We start from the raw sequence: 18,605 nt of genomic DNA, 5'->3' as shown, positions 1-18,605 counted from the left end.
GGCCTCCTCTTAAATGTAATCAAACAACCAATGTAACCTTTAACTATGCACATATTGTGCTCCCTACAGGAATGTTTTGGCTATGCGGGGTAAAAGCTTACTCCTACATTCCAGCCAATGCTACTGGTGGCCCCTGTACCATAGGTCGCTTGAGCATCTATATGCCAAGCAAACAAGAGATAAAGGAAATAGCTGGGAATCAAACACGAAAGAGGAGGGAGGCCTCATCCCTCAACCCTGAATGTAATTCAGAAGTAATCTTATTCTCAGCATCACAAATCTCAGCTGCAGCATTCCTTACACCTGGGGTGGGAGTTGCTATGAACTATCAAGCTATAAAAAAGATTGCATGTTCTTTAGCTAAAACTATCAACACCACTTCTGCTGCCTTATCAGCAATGCTTAGAGATGTGCAAGCCTTGCATGCCGGTGTATTAGAAAACAGAGCAGCAGTTGACTATCTTCTTTTACGACACAACCACGGATGTGAAGAATTCAAAGGCATGTGCTGCTTCAACCTGAGTGACCATTCGACCCTGATTGAAGGGGAGATCACAAACCTTAAACACCTAGCTTTGGACATTAAACAGCATAATGATAACGGGTTTAATTGGCTGCAAAAATTGTTCCAAGATTTCGGACTGTCTGTATCAGCTTGGCTCGCGTCGGGCTTACAAACTGTCATAATAATTGTACTCATGAAAATCATTATATGTATTGCTTTTGTCTGCTTGAAAGCTTTAATATTACGCACAATCTTTGCTAAGGTAAATGCTTTAAACACAGGCTACTTGCCTTCGCGACAAGATCAAACCCATGATTTGTCCTTGAGGGGCAAAAAAGGGGGGGTGTACGGCTGTGACTCTGGTCACGGGGTGGACTGATGCGGCGCGATGCCAACACCACCGTGCGGACAGGAACCATTGCGGGCACTCCGGCCGTCTTCTACAGGGAGGTGGCTGTGCCCCAGCCCGCCGGCCCCGCCGGCCCCGGGGGGTGAGTCGGCCTTTGGGCCCCCGCGCATCCTGATGCAGCCCAGGCGGTGCGGGGGTGACGGGCCCTGGGGGAGGTGGGGGTGTCCAGCAGTGCAGGTTGCATCCCGGCCAGCAGCACCGTGGTCACCTGGAGATGGACCCTCCTTGGCCACACGGTTCTCTGCGCTTGGGTCTGCAGTGGGGGCAGTAGCACCCGCTGGGGCTGCCCCAGGTGGGTTGGTACACCCGTCATGGCCAGGGTGAGACCCCCACACCCCTCCTGCCCCCCGGGCACTGGTGTGATGGGGTCGGAGGGCTGTCATCTAGCCACACGCGGGGGCAGGAGAGGGGTTGGTGTCCATGGTCTTCACGAGCCCCAGTGGCCTCAGGTGCAGCTGGCCCGAGCTCAGCTCCCGTGGGCCCGGCCTCCTGCCCACACTCTTCCCATGTGTCCTCCCCGCTGCAGGCTGGACATCCTGCTCCTGCACGGCCAGGCCTTCACCTCCAAGACGTGGGAGGCCCTGGGCACGCTGGCACTGCTCGCTGAGGAAGGCTATCGTGCTGTCGCCATAGACCTGCCTGGTAGGACCACAGGCCACGCTCAGGTGACATCCCGTGGGCTGCACTCAGGTGACATCCCAGAGGCTGCACTTGGGTGGCGTGCCATGGGCCATGCTCAGGAGACATCTGATGGGCGAGTGAAGAGTTAACAGGACTGAAGTTTGTCAATTGATATGCAGAAGAACTGATAGGGAAAGGCGGCCTCCGGGCCCGCCGCCTCCAGGGCGCCAGCGGCCGCGGCCCCGGCTGCCCTCGCTCTCCTTCCTCCCGCAGAGCAAGCTGCAATGACCCCCCTCCGCAGCTGCCTGGGCCTCCTGGTCCTTGGGGCGCTCCTCACCTTCGTCCTCTACCTGCTGCTGCCGGCCAGCCAGCGGGAGCGTGGCCCGCCCCGTGGGCACGGCGCCCGTGCAGCGGGTGGGAAGCGGGGCCGGCGCGATGCCAACACCACCGTGCGGACAGGAACCATTGCGGGCACTCCGGCCGTCTTCTACAGGGAGGTGGCTGTGCCCCAGCCCGCCGGCCCCGCCGGCCCCGGGGGGTGAGTCGGCCTTTGGGCCCCCGCGCATCCTGATGCAGCCCAGGCGGTGCGGGGGTGACGGGCCCTGGGGGAGGTGGGGGTGTCCAGCAGTGCAGGTTGCATCCCGGCCAGCAGCACCGTGGTCACCTGGAGATGGACCCTCCTTGGCCACACGGTTCTCTGCGCTTGGGTCTGCAGTGGGGGCAGTAGCACCCGCTGGGGCTGCCCCAGGTGGGTTGGTACACCCGTCATGGCCAGGGTGAGACCCCCACACCCCTCCTGCCCCCCGGGCACTGGTGTGATGGGGTCGGAGGGCTGTCATCTAGCCACACGCGGGGGCAGGAGAGGGGTTGGTGTCCATGGTCTTCACGAGCCCCAGTGGCCTCAGGTGCAGCTGGCCCGAGCTCAGCTCCCGTGGGCCCGGCCTCCTGCCCACACTCTTCCCATGTGTCCTCCCCGCTGCAGGCTGGACATCCTGCTCCTGCACGGCCAGGCCTTCACCTCCAAGACGTGGGAGGCCCTGGGCACGCTGGCACTGCTCGCTGAGGAAGGCTATCGTGCTGTCGCCATAGACCTGCCTGGTAGGACCACAGGCCACGCTCAGGTGACATCCCGTGGGCTGCACTCAGGTGACATCCCAGAGGCTGCACTTGGGTGGCGTGCCATGGGCCATGCTCAGGAGACATCTGATGGGCGAGTGAAGAGTTAACAGGGCTGAAGTTTGTCAATTGATATGCAGAAGAACTGATAGCACAAGAGCTGACCTGCGCAAAGCTGCTGAGCAGAGGACTTAACAGGACTAAAGTCGTCTACCAACCGATATGCGCAAGGATTGATATGTATACGGCTGCGGAATGGCAGCATTAACAAGACTGAAGAGGTCTGCCACCTGGAATCTGCACGGACCCCCGGGGAGGGAAGAAACAATACGGAGGTGTTGTGGTCTTGCCTCGCCAGCAGGGTCCTCCCAAGCAGACAAGCAGACAGTCCTGTGATTGCGAAACTTGCTAAAAGTCAGCAAAAGCAGTGTTTGCCCAGAGCCCCAGCCGTATAAAAAGAGACTTGGGAGCTAGGAGAGTTTGAGCAGGGACGGGAACGTGACCTGACCATCCTCTCCGGCTGGACCGTGAGTATCCCCCCCCTCCCCTTTTCCTGGGACGCTGGGTTAAGGTAACTCCTCGAGGTTGAGAGCCCTCTCACTAGGAGAGTGAACAAGAAAGCTTTCAAGTAGGGATAAGCAGTCCTTCCAATTAATAACGCAGTAATCGACGGTTTCAGGTTATCCTTTCTAAATTAGTAACTGATGGTTTTGTGTTATCCTTCCTAAATTAGTAATCGCATTATTTTAATGGATGTTACTAATCCAAGAACTTGTGTGAGGAAATAAACATCTTTTTTATTATTATTATATTACTGTCTCAGTCGTTGCTATCGAACCTTCATAGCATGACAGCGTGACAGTTTTTGGCGTGGTCGGCAGGATAGGATAAGGATAGGATAGGATACAGACTTAGTGGATACATAAGCTGGGGTAACCGGATAGAAATATTTTTGAACTATGTCGCTGCGTGAGTTATTGAGAAGGCACGGAAGCGGACCCTCAAGCCCTGGGATTGACTGGGCAAATGATAATTGGGAAAATGAAGCCTCTGTTGTGTGTAGGATAGAGGAAGTCAGAGGTAACCAAAGAGATGGGAAAGGAAAAGGTGGTATATGTGCCATCTTAGGGGCCTGTTTACTGGCAGCCCAACAAGCCAATCGGACCCATCAAAAAACTAAGGAACAGTTACAAGAAAAGGTGCAGGAGTGTGTAGATCTTGAAAGAAAATTGAAATTAGAGAAAGAGCGAAATCAGAAATTACAAAACAAGTTAGAACTCATCCTTTCAACAGCAAGGAAGCCCCCCACAGCAGCTCAGATTAGAAAAATGCTGGTGGAGGACCCGGACGACTGGGACGGAGATATATGGGGAAACAGCAGTAGTTCAGAGGACGATGGTGATTTGTACCCTCCAGAACCCTCACCTCTGGATGTGCGGCCAGTCGTAAAAACCGAAACTGCAACAGGACCCCATGGGGGTAATGCTAGAACCACAGTTAGAACTACCCCTTACTCGGGAGACGAGATGGGAAAACTGCAAGAGAAATACTGCAGGCAACCTACAGAAACAGAAACTGAGTATTTGTGGCGGGTATCCTTAACAGGAGGTGATCGCATAATACTAAGTGAAGAGGAGGCATCAGGATATTGGGGACCAGGAGTTTTCCTTACGGGTAGAGTTGGGAATCGCTCCCTCACCTCCCGAGTAGCCTACTGGGCAGGGGGACAAGACCCGAGGAACAGAGGAGAACCTTTGAGAATAGGTATAAATACCCATAGTGAGCTTACAGAAGCCATACAAAAGGCGGCTTGCGTACAGCAGATATATGAAAGGGGAGCCTACGATGTCCCCATGCAAGCCCCGGTAAGCCCAAACAGCCTAACGCCTTTAATACGGGGATTGCCTACAGTGTTAAAGCTGAAGCTACAAGCAATACGAGATCGCATTGTAGCTGCAGAGGCACACAATCATAATAACCTCAGTGCCCCCCCCATGCCAATACCGACATGGGCGGATACCTTGTTAGAAGTGCATCGAACTGCGCAAGAGATGGGGATGGATACCAAACCACGGGAAAAGCGCATTAGACAGGCTACTGCCTCATATGCCCCGAGGAGAGGACATTCCCCCCCCAGGCGGCACAACAAGGAAATGGGAACTAAACGAGAAGACAGGGAGAAACGAAATAGATTGTGGCGACATGCCCTGGCATTAGGTGTTCCACGATCCATGCTACATAACCAGAAAACAGAGGACATAGAACAGATAGTGAGCAAGCTGGAACAAGCGAAAGGGGTGACTCTGCCATCCGCCCCACCTGGCTCACAAGATAGTAAGCAAGAATCTAAACCTAGTAACCCTTTCTCGGAGTTACGAGAAGAGTTGCACGATCTAAAAAACTAGGTAGCGCTGGTCGAAAATCAGGCCAACCGACGCGAGTACTATCAATAGCGCAGCGGCCTGAAAGTTTAGAACCCCGGATTGTGATTCCAGTAGGACCTAGAAAACACAAAGTTTCTTTTTTAATTGATACTGGTGCACAGATAAGTGTTTTGGACAAACAGACAGCCAATAGGTTAAATATCAAACCATCTAGACGATCAATTTTTATAAAGGGAGTTACAGGAATTGCTGAATCTTGTCCTTTGGCAAAACTTTGTGCCTGGCTCCCGGGAGACAAACGTCTTACCAGATTTGAGGTAGTAATAAACCCAAAGGGAAATGACAACATTTTAGGGTTTGATGTATTACGAGGAAGAAACTGGATACTCCCAAACGGTACCCGGTGGAGCTTTGGAACAGCTAAACATCAAGCTTTTGCAAACCTCCCCCGCGCTGCCGCCTAGTAAGATAACTAGTGTTAAACAATACCCTTGAGCATCTGCTGCACGATCCGGGATAAGCAAAGTCATTAGAGACCTAGAAGAGCAAGGGATTATAGAACGCACCCACTCCCCCTATAACTCTCCGGTGTGGCCTGTCAAAAAACCAAATGGAGAATGGCGATTAACAGTAGATTATCGCCGATTGAATGCTAATACCGCTCCCCTCACGGCTGCGGTCCCCAATATAGCGGAACTGGTGAGTCAGCTTAGGACTGCAGCCCACCCCTGGATGGCCACACTAGATGTAAAAGATATGTTCTTCATGGTCCCGCTAATAAAAGAAGATAAAGACAAATTTGCTTTCACCTGGGAAGGCATTCAATATACCTTCACTCGGCTGCCCCAGGGATACAAACACTCCCCCACCATCGCTCATAACGCATGAGCAAAAGTCTTAGATTCGCTTGGTACAACCCCTGGAGTAAAAGTCTATCAATATATAGATGATATACTAATAGGGGGACCTGAAAAGGAGGCAGTGCGACAAGAAGCCCACTTAATTTGGGAAAAACTGACTGAGATAGGGCTAAAGATACCACAAGAGAAATGTCAAGGACCTGCCCAAACAGTGACCTTCCTAGGTGCCAAATGGATAGCAGGAGCAGAAGCAATCCCTGAAAAGGGTGCTCGAGACTTTAGAAAAATCCAAAAACCCAGCTTGTAAAAAGGAGTTGCAACAAATTATGGGTACGTTGGGATATTGGAGAAAGCATGTCCCAGGATTCTCGATAATCGCCAGACCTCTTTATAACCTTATGCGAAAGAATAGCAAATGGGAATGGGACAACACCCATGAACAAGCATTAATGCAAATAATGCAAGCAATGAATCAGTATCAAAGACTAGGTCCCGTGCATCCCAGGAACCCTCTTGATGTAGAGTGGGGGTTTAGCACACATGCAACTTATTGTGCCATCTTCCAATCACCAACAAGTGAACCTAAACGGCCAATTTTATTTGAATCCACTGCTTTCAAGGAGGCAGAACAAAGATATAGTGAATGGGAAAAAGGAATCTTAGCCATCGTAAGGGCTGTGAAGGCCACCAAAAAAATAGCGACCCAACAGAAAGTAATCTTAAGAGGGCCCTTCCACATTTTAGATGCTGTGAAACGAGGAACACCACCCCCTGAAGGTATAGCCCAGAGACAAACAGTTCGTAAATGGTATGCATATCTATCAGGAATCCAAGATAGCCTGGAAACAGAGGAGGGACCAGTAAAGATAACCAAATACCAATTACCCCTAACTAGCCTTGTACCAGAAACAGTACCAAGCTACCCAAGATCTCCCATTGCAGTAGCTGAACCACTCACTGAAAAGTCTGACCTAAATGGGGTATGGTTCACCGATGCCTCTTCACATAGGATAGCCACGGGGTGGCAATACAAAGCAGTTGCCTTAGAAATAAGCACAGGCCATACGATAATAGAAGAAGGCGATGGCAGCGCCCAAGTAGGAGAACTCAAGGCTGTCCGACTTGCCATAAGAAATGGAGCAACAACAGTGTATACCGATTCATATGCAGTATTCAAGGGGGCCACAGACTGGATAGGATTCTGGGAATGTAATAAATGGCAAATAAATAGGTACCCAGTATGGCAGCAAGCAGACTGGGAAGAGATGTTGGAAGAAGGAAGGAAACGGTCTATTGCAATAGGGTGGGTGAAAGCCCACAGCTCAGACGGAAGTCTGGCAGCTAAATGGAACGGGATAGTTGACAAGTTGTCGAGGGTAAGAGGAGTAACAGTAAGTGAAGTAGAGTGGGACAGAGTAGGAGAATGGCTACATATACGGCGAGGACATTCAGGGGAAAAGGATTTAGTAAAAGAAAGTACAGCTCGAGGATGGCCCATAGCTATAACAACTGCACGACGAATCATAACAGCCTGTCCTCAGTGCCAACTAAGATTAAAAAGGGATCATCCAGAACAGCAAGCTCCACTACATATCAGTAATAAAAAACAATTATGGCAAACCTGGCAGATATTGATTATATAGGGCCTCTTAAACCATCAAGTGGGAGAAAATATATATTAGTGGGAGTCGAGGTGGTCTCCCGTCTCCTCCGAGCGACAGCTGTCAGAACTGCGAATGGAGAAACTACCATTAAGGTATTACAAGAACGGTTCAGTGTATTACCGGTACCAAAGGAAATACAAAGTGATAATGGGACTCACTTTACAGCCCGCGTAGTACAGGACTGGGCGACACAAGAAGGGATTAGTTGGACATTCCACACCCCCTACTATCCCAAAGCAAACGGGATGGTGGAAAGGGCCAATGGCTTACTTAAAAGATATGCTCAAGTAGAAAAAGCGAGTTGGGACCTACGCATTAACCATGCTGTGCATCTACTTAATAATCGATGGGGAACATTCGGTAGTCCCAGAACCCAGGCCTTTTGCCCTATCGATACGGGCATCGTTAAGGATAATCCTGACATTGATCCTGCACGTGGTAAACCAGGACAGCCTGTGATGGTAAAACTACCACAAATTGGAGTAGTCCCGTTAACATTGTCTAAACCCCGAGGACCCCTTGCATGGGAAGCACTTGATGCCACAGAAAAAACCCATCGAATCAGTTCTCGGTGGATAATTCCTGATTATTAACCACTTATTCCGAGGCACCCTGCCTCGAGGAAAACCTAAATGTGTTCTCTTACAGGATACCATGTGGAGACTTGTGTTCCTACTCCAGACGGCCCTGGTGACAACATTGATCTCAAACCCATGGGGCAGCAATGTCAATATTTGGGAAAAGTTAGCTAGAGAAATACTAAATACCACTCACTTTTGTCTAGAAGGAGGAACTTCGGCGGCCCAAATTTACACCACATGCAATATTGGGTTCCCTATACCCCTAGAGACAGTGCAAAACAAGGCAATACTAGCAAATTTCAAAGTAACTAATACGTTTAATCAGATGTCTCGATGGGGTTCCGCCACAACACAGTATAACAAAGCAATGATAGAAATTAAGGTGAAAGGAATGTTTCCTGCGGTTGAGTGTGCTATGACGGTAAATTGTACCAGCAAAACCCGACCGTGCCACAATTTTACGGAAGATGGGCCTCCTCTTAAATGTAATCAAACAACCAATGTAACCTTTAACTATGCACATATTGTGCTCCCTACAGGAATGTTTTGGCTATGCGGGGTAAAAGCTTACTCCTACATTCCAGCCAATGCTACTGGTGGCCCCTGTACCATAGGTCGCTTGAGCATCTATATGCCAAGCAAACAAGAGATAAAGGAAATAGCTGGGAATCAAACACGAAAGAGGAGGGAGGCCTCATCCCTCAACCCTGAATGTAATTCAGAAGTAATCTTATTCTCAGCATCACAAATCTCAGCTGCAGCATTCCTTACACCTGGGGTGGGAGTTGCTATGAACTATCAAGCTATAAAAAAGATTGCATGTTCTTTAGCTAAAACTATCAACACCACTTCTGCTGCCTTATCAGCAATGCTTAGAGATGTGCAAGCCTTGCATGCCGGTGTATTAGAAAACAGAGCAGCAGTTGACTATCTTCTTTTACGACACAACCACGGATGTGAAGAATTCAAAGGCATGTGCTGCTTCAACCTGAGTGACCATTCGACCCTGATTGAAGGGGAGATCACAAACCTTAAACACCTAGCTTTGGACATTAAACAGCATAATGATAACGGGTTTAATTGGCTGCAAAAATTGTTCCAAGATTTCGGACTGTCTGTATCAGCTTGGCTCGCGTCGGGCTTACAAACTGTCATAATAATTGTACTCATGAAAATCATTATATGTATTGCTTTTGTCTGCTTGAAAGCTTTAATATTACGCACAATCTTTGCTAAGGTAAATGCTTTAAACACAGGCTACTTGCCTTCGCGACAAGATCAAACCCATGATTTGTCCTTGAGGGGCAAAAAAGGGGGGGTGTACGGCTGTGACTCTGGTCACGGGGTGGACTGATGCGGCGCGATGCCAACACCACCGTGCGGACAGGAACCATTGCGGGCACTCCGGCCGTCTTCTACAGGGAGGTGGCTGTGCCCCAGCCCGCCGGCCCCGCCGGCCCCGGGGGGTGAGTCGGCCTTTGGGCCCCCGCGCATCCTGATGCAGCCCAGGCGGTGCGGGGGTGACGGGCCCTGGGGGAGGTGGGGGTGTCCAGCAGTGCAGGTTGCATCCCGGCCAGCAGCACCGTGGTCACCTGGAGATGGACCCTCCTTGGCCACACGGTTCTCTGCGCTTGGGTCTGCAGTGGGGGCAGTAGCACCCGCTGGGGCTGCCCCAGGTGGGTTGGTACACCCGTCATGGCCAGGGTGAGACCCCCACACCCCTCCTGCCCCCCGGGCACTGGTGTGATGGGGTCGGAGGGCTGTCATCTAGCCACACGCGGGGGCAGGAGAGGGGTTGGTGTCCATGGTCTTCACGAGCCCCAGTGGCCTCAGGTGCAGCTGGCCCGAGCTCAGCTCCCGTGGGCCCGGCCTCCTGCCCACACTCTTCCCATGTGTCCTCCCCGCTGCAGGCTGGACATCCTGCTCCTGCACGGCCAGGCCTTCACCTCCAAGACGTGGGAGGCCCTGGGCACGCTGGCACTGCTCGCTGAGGAAGGCTATTGTGCTGTCGCCATAGACCTGCCTGGTAGGACCACAGGCCACGCTCAGGTGACATCCCGTGGGCTGCACTCAGGTGACATCCCAGAGGCTGCACTTGGGTGGCGTGCCATGGGCCATGCTCAGGAGACATCTGATGGGCGAGTGAAGAGTTAACAGGACTGAAGTTTGTCAATTGATATGCAGAAGAACTGATAGGGAAAGGCGGCCTCCGGGCCCGCCGCCTCCAGGGCGCCAGCGGCCGCGGCCCCGGCTGCCCTCGCTCTCCTTCCTCCCGCAGAGCAAGCTGCAATGACCCCCCTCCGCAGCTGCCTGGGCCTCCTGGTCCTTGGGGCGCTCCTCACCTTCGTCCTCTACCTGCTGCTGCCGGCCAGCCAGCGGGAGCGTGGCCCGCCCCGTGGGCACGGCGCCCGTGCAGCGGGTGGGAAGCGGGGCCGGCGCGATGCCAACACCACCGTGCGGACAGGAACCATTGCGGGCACTCCGGCCGTCTTCTACAGGGAGGTGGCTGTGCCCCAGCCCGCCGGCCCCGCCGGCCCCGGGGGGTGAGTCGGCCTTTGGGCCCCCGCGCATCCTGATGCAGCCCAGGCGGTGCGGGGGTGACGGGCCCTGGGGGAGGTGGGGGTGTCCAGCAGTGCAGGTTGCATCCCGGCCAGCAGCACCGTGGTCACCTGGAGATGGACCCTCCTTGGCCACACGGTTCTCTGCGCTTGGGTCTGCAGTGGGGGCAGTAGCACCCGCTGGGGCTGCCCCAGGTGGGTTGGTACACCCGTCATGGCCAGGGTGAGACCCCCACACCCCTCCTGCCCCCCGGGCACTGGTGTGATGGGGTCGGAGGGCTGTCATCTAGCCACACGCGGGGGCAGGAGAGGGGTTGGTGTCCATGGTCTTCACGAGCCCCAGTGGCCTCAGGTGCAGCTGGCCCGAGCTCAGCTCCCGTGGGCCCGGCCTCCTGCCCACACTCTTCCCATGTGTCCTCCCCGCTGCAGGCTGGACATCCTGCTCCTGCACGGCCAGGCCTTCACCTCCAAGACGTGGGAGGCCCTGGGCACGCTGGCACTGCTCGCTGAGGAAGGCTATCGTGCTGTCGCCATAGACCTGCCTGGTAGGACCACAGGCCACGCTCAGGTGACATCCCGTGGGCTGCACTCAGGTGACATCCCAGAGGCTGCACTTGGGTGGCGTGCCATGGGCCATGCTCAGGAGACATCTGATGGGCGAGTGAAGAGTTAACAGGACTGAAGTTTGTCAATTGATATGCAGAAGAACTGATAGGGAAAGGCGGCCTCCGGGCCCGCCGCCTCCAGGGCGCCAGCGGCCGCGGCCCCGGCTGCCCTCGCTCTCCTTCCTCCCGCAGAGCAAGCTGCAATGACCCCCCTCCGCAGCTGCCTGGGCCTCCTGGTCCTTGGGGCGCTCCTCACCTTCGTCCTCTACCTGCTGCTGCCGGCCAGCCAGCGGGAGCGTGGCCCGCCCCGTGGGCACGGCGCCCGTGCAGCGGGTGGGAAGCGGGGCCGGCGCGATGCCAACACCACCGTGCGGACAGGAACCATTGCGGGCACTCCGGCCGTCTTCTACAGGGAGGTGGCTGTGCCCCAGCCCGCCGGCCCCGCCGGCCCCGGGGGGTGAGTCGGCCTTTGGGCCCCCGCGCATCCTGATGCAGCCCAGGCGGTGCGGGGGTGACGGGCCCTGGGGGAGGTGGGGGTGTCCAGCAGTGCAGGTTGCATCCCGGCCAGCAGCACCGTGGTCACCTGGAGATGGACCCTCCTTGGCCACACGGTTCTCTGCGCTTGGGTCTGCAGTGGGGGCAGTAGCACCCGCTGGGGCTGCCCCAGGTGGGTTGGTACACCCGTCATGGCCAGGGTGAGACCCCCACACCCCTCCTGCCCCCCGGGCACTGGTGTGATGGGGTCGGAGGGCTGTCATCTAGCCACACGCGGGGGCAGGAGAGGGGTTGGTGTCCATGGTCTTCACGAGCCCCAGTGGCCTCAGGTGCAGCTGGCCCGAGCTCAGCTCCCGTGGGCCCGGCCTCCTGCCCACACTCTTCCCATGTGTCCTCCCCGCTGCAGGCTGGACATCCTGCTCCTGCACGGCCAGGCCTTCACCTCCAAGACGTGGGAGGCCCTGGGCACGCTGGCACTGCTCGCTGAGGAAGGCTATCGTGCTGTCGCCATAGACCTGCCTGGTAGGACCACAGGCCACGCTCAGGTGACATCCCGTGGGCTGCACTCAGGTGACATCCCAGAGGCTGCACTTGGGTGGCGTGCCATGGGCCATGCTCAGGAGACATCTGATGGGCGAGTGAAGAGTTAACAGGACTGAAGTTTGTCAATTGATATGCAGAAGAACTGATAGCACAAGAGCTGACCTGCGCAAAGCTGCTGAGCAGAGGACTTAACAGGACTAAAGTCGTCTACCAACCGATATGCGCAAGGATTGATATGTATACGGCTGCGGAATGGCAGCATTAACAAGACTGAAGAGGTCTGCCACCTGGAATCTGCACGGACCCCCGGGGAGGGAAGAAACAATACGGAGGTGTTGTGGTCTTGCCTCGCCAGCAGGGTCCTCCCAAGCAGACAAGCAGACAGTCCTGTGATTGCGAAACTTGCTAAAAGTCAGCAAAAGCAGTGTTTGCCCAGAGCCCCAGCCGTATAAAAAGAGACTTGGGAGCTAGGAGAGTTTGAGCAGGGACGGGAACGTGACCTGACCATCCTCTCCGGCTGGACCGTGAGTATCCCCCCCCTCCCCTTTTCCTGGGACGCTGAGTTAAGGTAACTCCTCGAGGTTGAGAGCCCTCTCACTAGGAGAGTGAACAAGAAAGCTTTCAAGTAGGGATAAGCAGTCCTTCCAATTAATAACGCAGTAATCGACGGTTTCAGGTTATCCTTTCTAAATTAGTAACTGATGGTTTTGTGTTATCCTTCCTAAATTAGTAATCGCATTATTTTAATGGATGTTACTAATCCAAGAACTTGTGTGAGGAAATAAACATCTTTTTTATTATTATTATATTACTGTCTCAGTCGTTGCTATCGAACCTTCATAGCATGACAGCGTGACAGTTTTTGGCGTAGTCGGCAGGATAGGATAAGGATAGGATAGGATACAGACTTAGTGGATACATAAGCTGGGGTAACCGGATAGAAATATTTTTGAACTATGTCGCTGCGTGAGTTATTGAGAAGGCACGGAAGCGGACCCTCAAGCCCTGGGATTGACTGGGCAAATGATAATTGGGAAAATGAAGCCTCTGTTGTGTGTAGGATAGAGGAAGTCAGAGGTAACCAAAGAGATGGGAAAGGAAAAGGTGGTATATGTGCCATCTTAGGGGCCTGTTTACTGGCAGCCCAACAAGCCAATCGGACCCATCAAAAAACTAAGGAACAGTTACAAGAAAAGGTGCAGGAGTGTGTAGATCTTGAAAGAAAATTGAAATTAGAGAAAGAGCGAAATCAGAAATTACAAAACAAGTTAGAACTCATCCTTTCAACAGCAAGGAAGCCCCCCACAGCAGCTCAGATTAGAAAAATGCTGGTGGAGGACCCGGACGACTGGGACGGAGATATATGGGGAAACAGCAGTAGTTCAGAGGACGATGGTGATTTGTACCCTCCAGAACCCTCACCTCTGGATGTGCGGCCAGTCGTAAAAACCGAAACTGCAACAGGACCCCATGGGGGTAATGCTAGAACCACAGTTAGAACTACCCCTTACTCGGGAGACGAGATGGGAAAACTGCAAGAGAAATACTGCAGGCAACCTACAGAAACAGAAACTGAGTATTTGTGGCGGGTATCCTTAACAGGAGGTGATCGCATAATACTAAGTGAAGAGGAGGCATCAGGATATTGGGGACCAGGAGTTTTCCTTACGGGTAGAGTTGGGAATCGCTCCCTCACCTCCCGAGTAGCCTACTGGGCAGGGGGACAAGACCCGAGGAACAGAGGAGAACCTTTGAGAATAGGTATAAATACCCATAGTGAGCTTACAGAAGCCATACAAAAGGCGGCTTGCGTACAGCAGATATATGAAAGGGGAGCCTACGATGTCCCCATGCAAGCCCCGGTAAGCCCAAACAGCCTAACGCCTTTAATACGGGGATTGCCTACAGTGTTAAAGCTGAAGCTACAAGCAATACGAGATCGCATTGTAGCTGCAGAGGCACACAATCATAATAACCTCAGTGCCCCCCCCATGCCAATACCGACATGGGCGGATACCTTGTTAGAAGTGCATCGAACTGCGCAAGAGATGGGGATGGATACCAAACCACGGGAAAAGCGCATTAGACAGGCTACTGCCTCATATGCCCCGAGGAGAGGACATTCCCCCCCCAGGCGGCACAACAAGGAAATGGGAACTAAACGAGAAGACAGGGAGAAACGAAATAGATTGTGGCGACATGCCCTGGCATTAGGTGTTCCACGATCCATGCTACATAACCAGAAAACAGAGGACATAGAACAGATAGTGAGCAAGCTGGAACAAGCGAAAGGGGTGACTCTGCCATCCGCCCCACCTGGCTCACAAGATAGTAAGCAAGAATCTAAACCTAGTAACCCTTTCTCGGAGTTACGAGAAGAGTTGCACGATCTAAAAAACTAGGTAGCGCTGGTCGAAAATCAGGCCAACCGACGCGAGTACTATCAATAGCGCAGCGGCCTGAAAGTTTAGAACCCCGGATTGTGATTCCAGTAGGACCTAGAAAACACAAAGTTTCTTTTTTAATTGATACTGGTGCACAGATAAGTGTTTTGGACAAACAGACAGCCAATAGGTTAAATATCAAACCATCTAGACGATCAATTTTTATAAAGGGAGTTACAGGAATTGCTGAATCTTGTCCTTTGGCAAAACTTTGTGCCTGGCTCCCGGGAGACAAACGTCTTACCAGATTTGAGGTAGTAATAAACCCAAAGGGAAATGACAACATTTTAGGGTTTGATGTATTACGAGGAAGAAACTGGATACTCCCAAACGGTACCCGGTGGAGCTTTGGAACAGCTAAACATCAAGCTTTTGCAAACCTCCCCCGCGCTGCCGCCTAGTAAGATAACTAGTGTTAAACAATACCCTTGAGCATCTGCTGCACGATCCGGGATAAGCAAAGTCATTAGAGACCTAGAAGAGCAAGGGATTATAGAACGCACCCACTCCCCCTATAACTCTCCGGTGTGGCCTGTCAAAAAACCAAATGGAGAATGGCGATTAACAGTAGATTATCGCCGATTGAATGCTAATACCGCTCCCCTCACGGCTGCGGTCCCCAATATAGCGGAACTGGTGAGTCAGCTTAGGACTGCAGCCCACCCCTGGATGGCCACACTAGATGTAAAAGATATGTTCTTCATGGTCCCGCTAATAAAAGAAGATAAAGACAAATTTGCTTTCACCTGGGAAGGCATTCAATATACCTTCACTCGGCTGCCCCAGGGATACAAACACTCCCCCACCATCGCTCATAACGCATGAGCAAAAGTCTTAGATTCGCTTGGTACAACCCCTGGAGTAAAAGTCTATCAATATATAGATGATATACTAATAGGGGGACCTGAAAAGGAGGCAGTGCGACAAGAAGCCCACTTAATTTGGGAAAAACTGACTGAGATAGGGCTAAAGATACCACAAGAGAAATGTCAAGGACCTGCCCAAACAGTGACCTTCCTAGGTGCCAAATGGATAGCAGGAGCAGAAGCAATCCCTGAAAAGGGTGCTCGAGACTTTAGAAAAATCCAAAAACCCAGCTTGTAAAAAGGAGTTGCAACAAATTATGGGTACGTTGGGATATTGGAGAAAGCATGTCCCAGGATTCTCGATAATCGCCAGACCTCTTTATAACCTTATGCGAAAGAATAGCAAATGGGAATGGGACAACACCCATGAACAAGCATTAATGCAAATAATGCAAGCAATGAATCAGTATCAAAGACTAGGTCCCGTGCATCCCAGGAACCCTCTTGATGTAGAGTGGGGGTTTAGCACACATGCAACTTATTGTGCCATCTTCCAATCACCAACAAGTGAACCTAAACGGCCAATTTTATTTGAATCCACTGCTTTCAAGGAGGCAGAACAAAGATATAGTGAATGGGAAAAAGGAATCTTAGCCATCGTAAGGGCTGTGAAGGCCACCGAAAAAATAGCGACCCAACAGAAAGTAATCTTAAGAGGGCCCTTCCACATTTTAGATGCTGTGAAACGAGGAACACCACCCCCTGAAGGTATAGCCCAGAGACAAACAGTTCGTAAATGGTATGCATATCTATCAGGAATCCAAGATAGCCTGGAAACAGAGGAGGGACCAGTAAAGATAACCAAATACCAATTACCCCTAACTAGCCTTGTACCAGAAACAGTACCAAGCTACCCAAGATCTCCCATTGCAGTAGCTGAACCACTCACTGAAAAGTCTGACCTAAATGGGGTATGGTTCACCGATGCCTCTTCACATAGGATAGCCACGGGGTGGCAATACAAAGCAGTTGCCTTAGAAATAAGCACAGGCCATACGATAATAGAAGAAGGCGATGGCAGCGCCCAAGTAGGAGAACTCAAGGCTGTCCGACTTGCCATAAGAAATGGAGCAACAACAGTGTATACCGATTCATATGCAGTATTCAAGGGGGCCACAGACTGGATAGGATTCTGGGAATGTAATAAATGGCAAATAAATAGGTACCCAGTATGGCAGCAAGCAGACTGGGAAGAGATGTTGGAAGAAGGAAGGAAACGGTCTATTGCAATAGGGTGGGTGAAAGCCCACAGCTCAGACGGAAGTCTGGCAGCTAAATGGAACGGGATAGTTGACAAGTTGTCGAGGGTAAGAGGAGTAACAGTAAGTGAAGTAGAGTGGGACAGAGTAGGAGAATGGCTACATATACGGCGAGGACATTCAGGGGAAAAGGATTTAGTAAAAGAAAGTACAGCTCGAGGATGGCCCATAGCTATAACAACTGCACGACGAATCATAACAGCCTGTCCTCAGTGCCAACTAAGATTAAAAAGGGATCATCCAGAACAGCAAGCTCCACTACATATCAGTAATAAAAAACAATTATGGCAAACCTGGCAGATATTGATTATATAGGGCCTCTTAAACCATCAAGTGGGAGAAAATATATATTAGTGGGAGTCGAGGTGGTCTCCCGTCTCCTCCGAGCGACAGCTGTCAGAACTGCGAATGGAGAAACTACCATTAAGGTATTACAAGAACGGTTCAGTGTATTACCGGTACCAAAGGAAATACAAAGTGATAATGGGACTCACTTTACAGCCCGCGTAGTACAGGACTGGGCGACACAAGAAGGGATTAGTTGGACATTCCACACCCCCTACTATCCCAAAGCAAACGGGATGGTGGAAAGGGCCAATGGCTTACTTAAAAGATATGCTCAAGTAGAAAAAGCGAGTTGGGACCTACGCATTAACCATGCTGTGCATCTACTTAATAATCGATGGGGAACATTCGGTAGTCCCAGAACCCAGGCCTTTTGCCCTATCGATACGGGCATCGTTAAGGATAATCCTGACATTGATCCTGCACGTGGTAAACCAGGACAGCCTGTGATGGTAAAACTACCACAAATTGGAGTAGTCCCGTTAACATTGTCTAAACCCCGAGGACCCCTTGCATGGGAAGCACTTGATGCCACAGAAAAAACCCATCGAATCAGTTCTCGGTGGATAATTCCTGATTATTAACCACTTATTCCGAGGCACCCTGCCTCGAGGAAAACCTAAATGTGTTCTCTTACAGGATACCATGTGGAGACTTGTGTTCCTACTCCAGACGGCCCTGGTGACAACATTGATCTCAAACCCATGGGGCAGCAATGTCAATATTTGGGAAAAGTTAGCTAGAGAAATACTAAATACCACTCACTTTTGTCTAGAAGGAGGAACTTCGGCGGCCCAAATTTACACCACATGCAATATTGGGTTCCCTATACCCCTAGAGACAGTGCAAAACAAGGCAATACTAGCAAATTTCAAAGTAACTAATACGTTTAATCAGATGTCTCGATGGGGTTCCGCCACAACACAGTATAACAAAGCAATGATAGAAATTAAGGTGAAAGGAATGTTTCCTGCGGTTGAGTGTGCTATGACGGTAAATTGTACCAGCAAAACCCGACCGTGCCACAATTTTACGGAAGATGGGCCTCCTCTTAAATGTAATCAAACAACCAATGTAACCTTTAACTATGCACATATTGTGCTCCCTACAGGAATGTTTTGGCTATGCGGGGTAAAAGCTTACTCCTACATTCCAGCCAATGCTACTGGTGGCCCCTGTACCATAGGTCGCTTGAGCATCTATATGCCAAGCAAACAAGAGATAAAGGAAATAGCTGGGAATCAAACACGAAAGAGGAGGGAGGCCTCATCCCTCAACCCTGAATGTAATTCAGAAGTAATCTTATTCTCAGCATCACAAATCTCAGCTGCAGCATTCCTTACACCTGGG

Source organism: Apteryx mantelli, chromosome 12 (assembly GCF_036417845.1).
Source record: "Apteryx mantelli isolate bAptMan1 chromosome 12, bAptMan1.hap1, whole genome shotgun sequence".
Taxonomy (NCBI): domain Eukaryota; kingdom Metazoa; phylum Chordata; class Aves; order Apterygiformes; family Apterygidae; genus Apteryx; species Apteryx mantelli.
The sequence above is the reverse complement of the archived record's forward strand: the minus strand, read 5'-3'. Positions refer to the sequence as shown.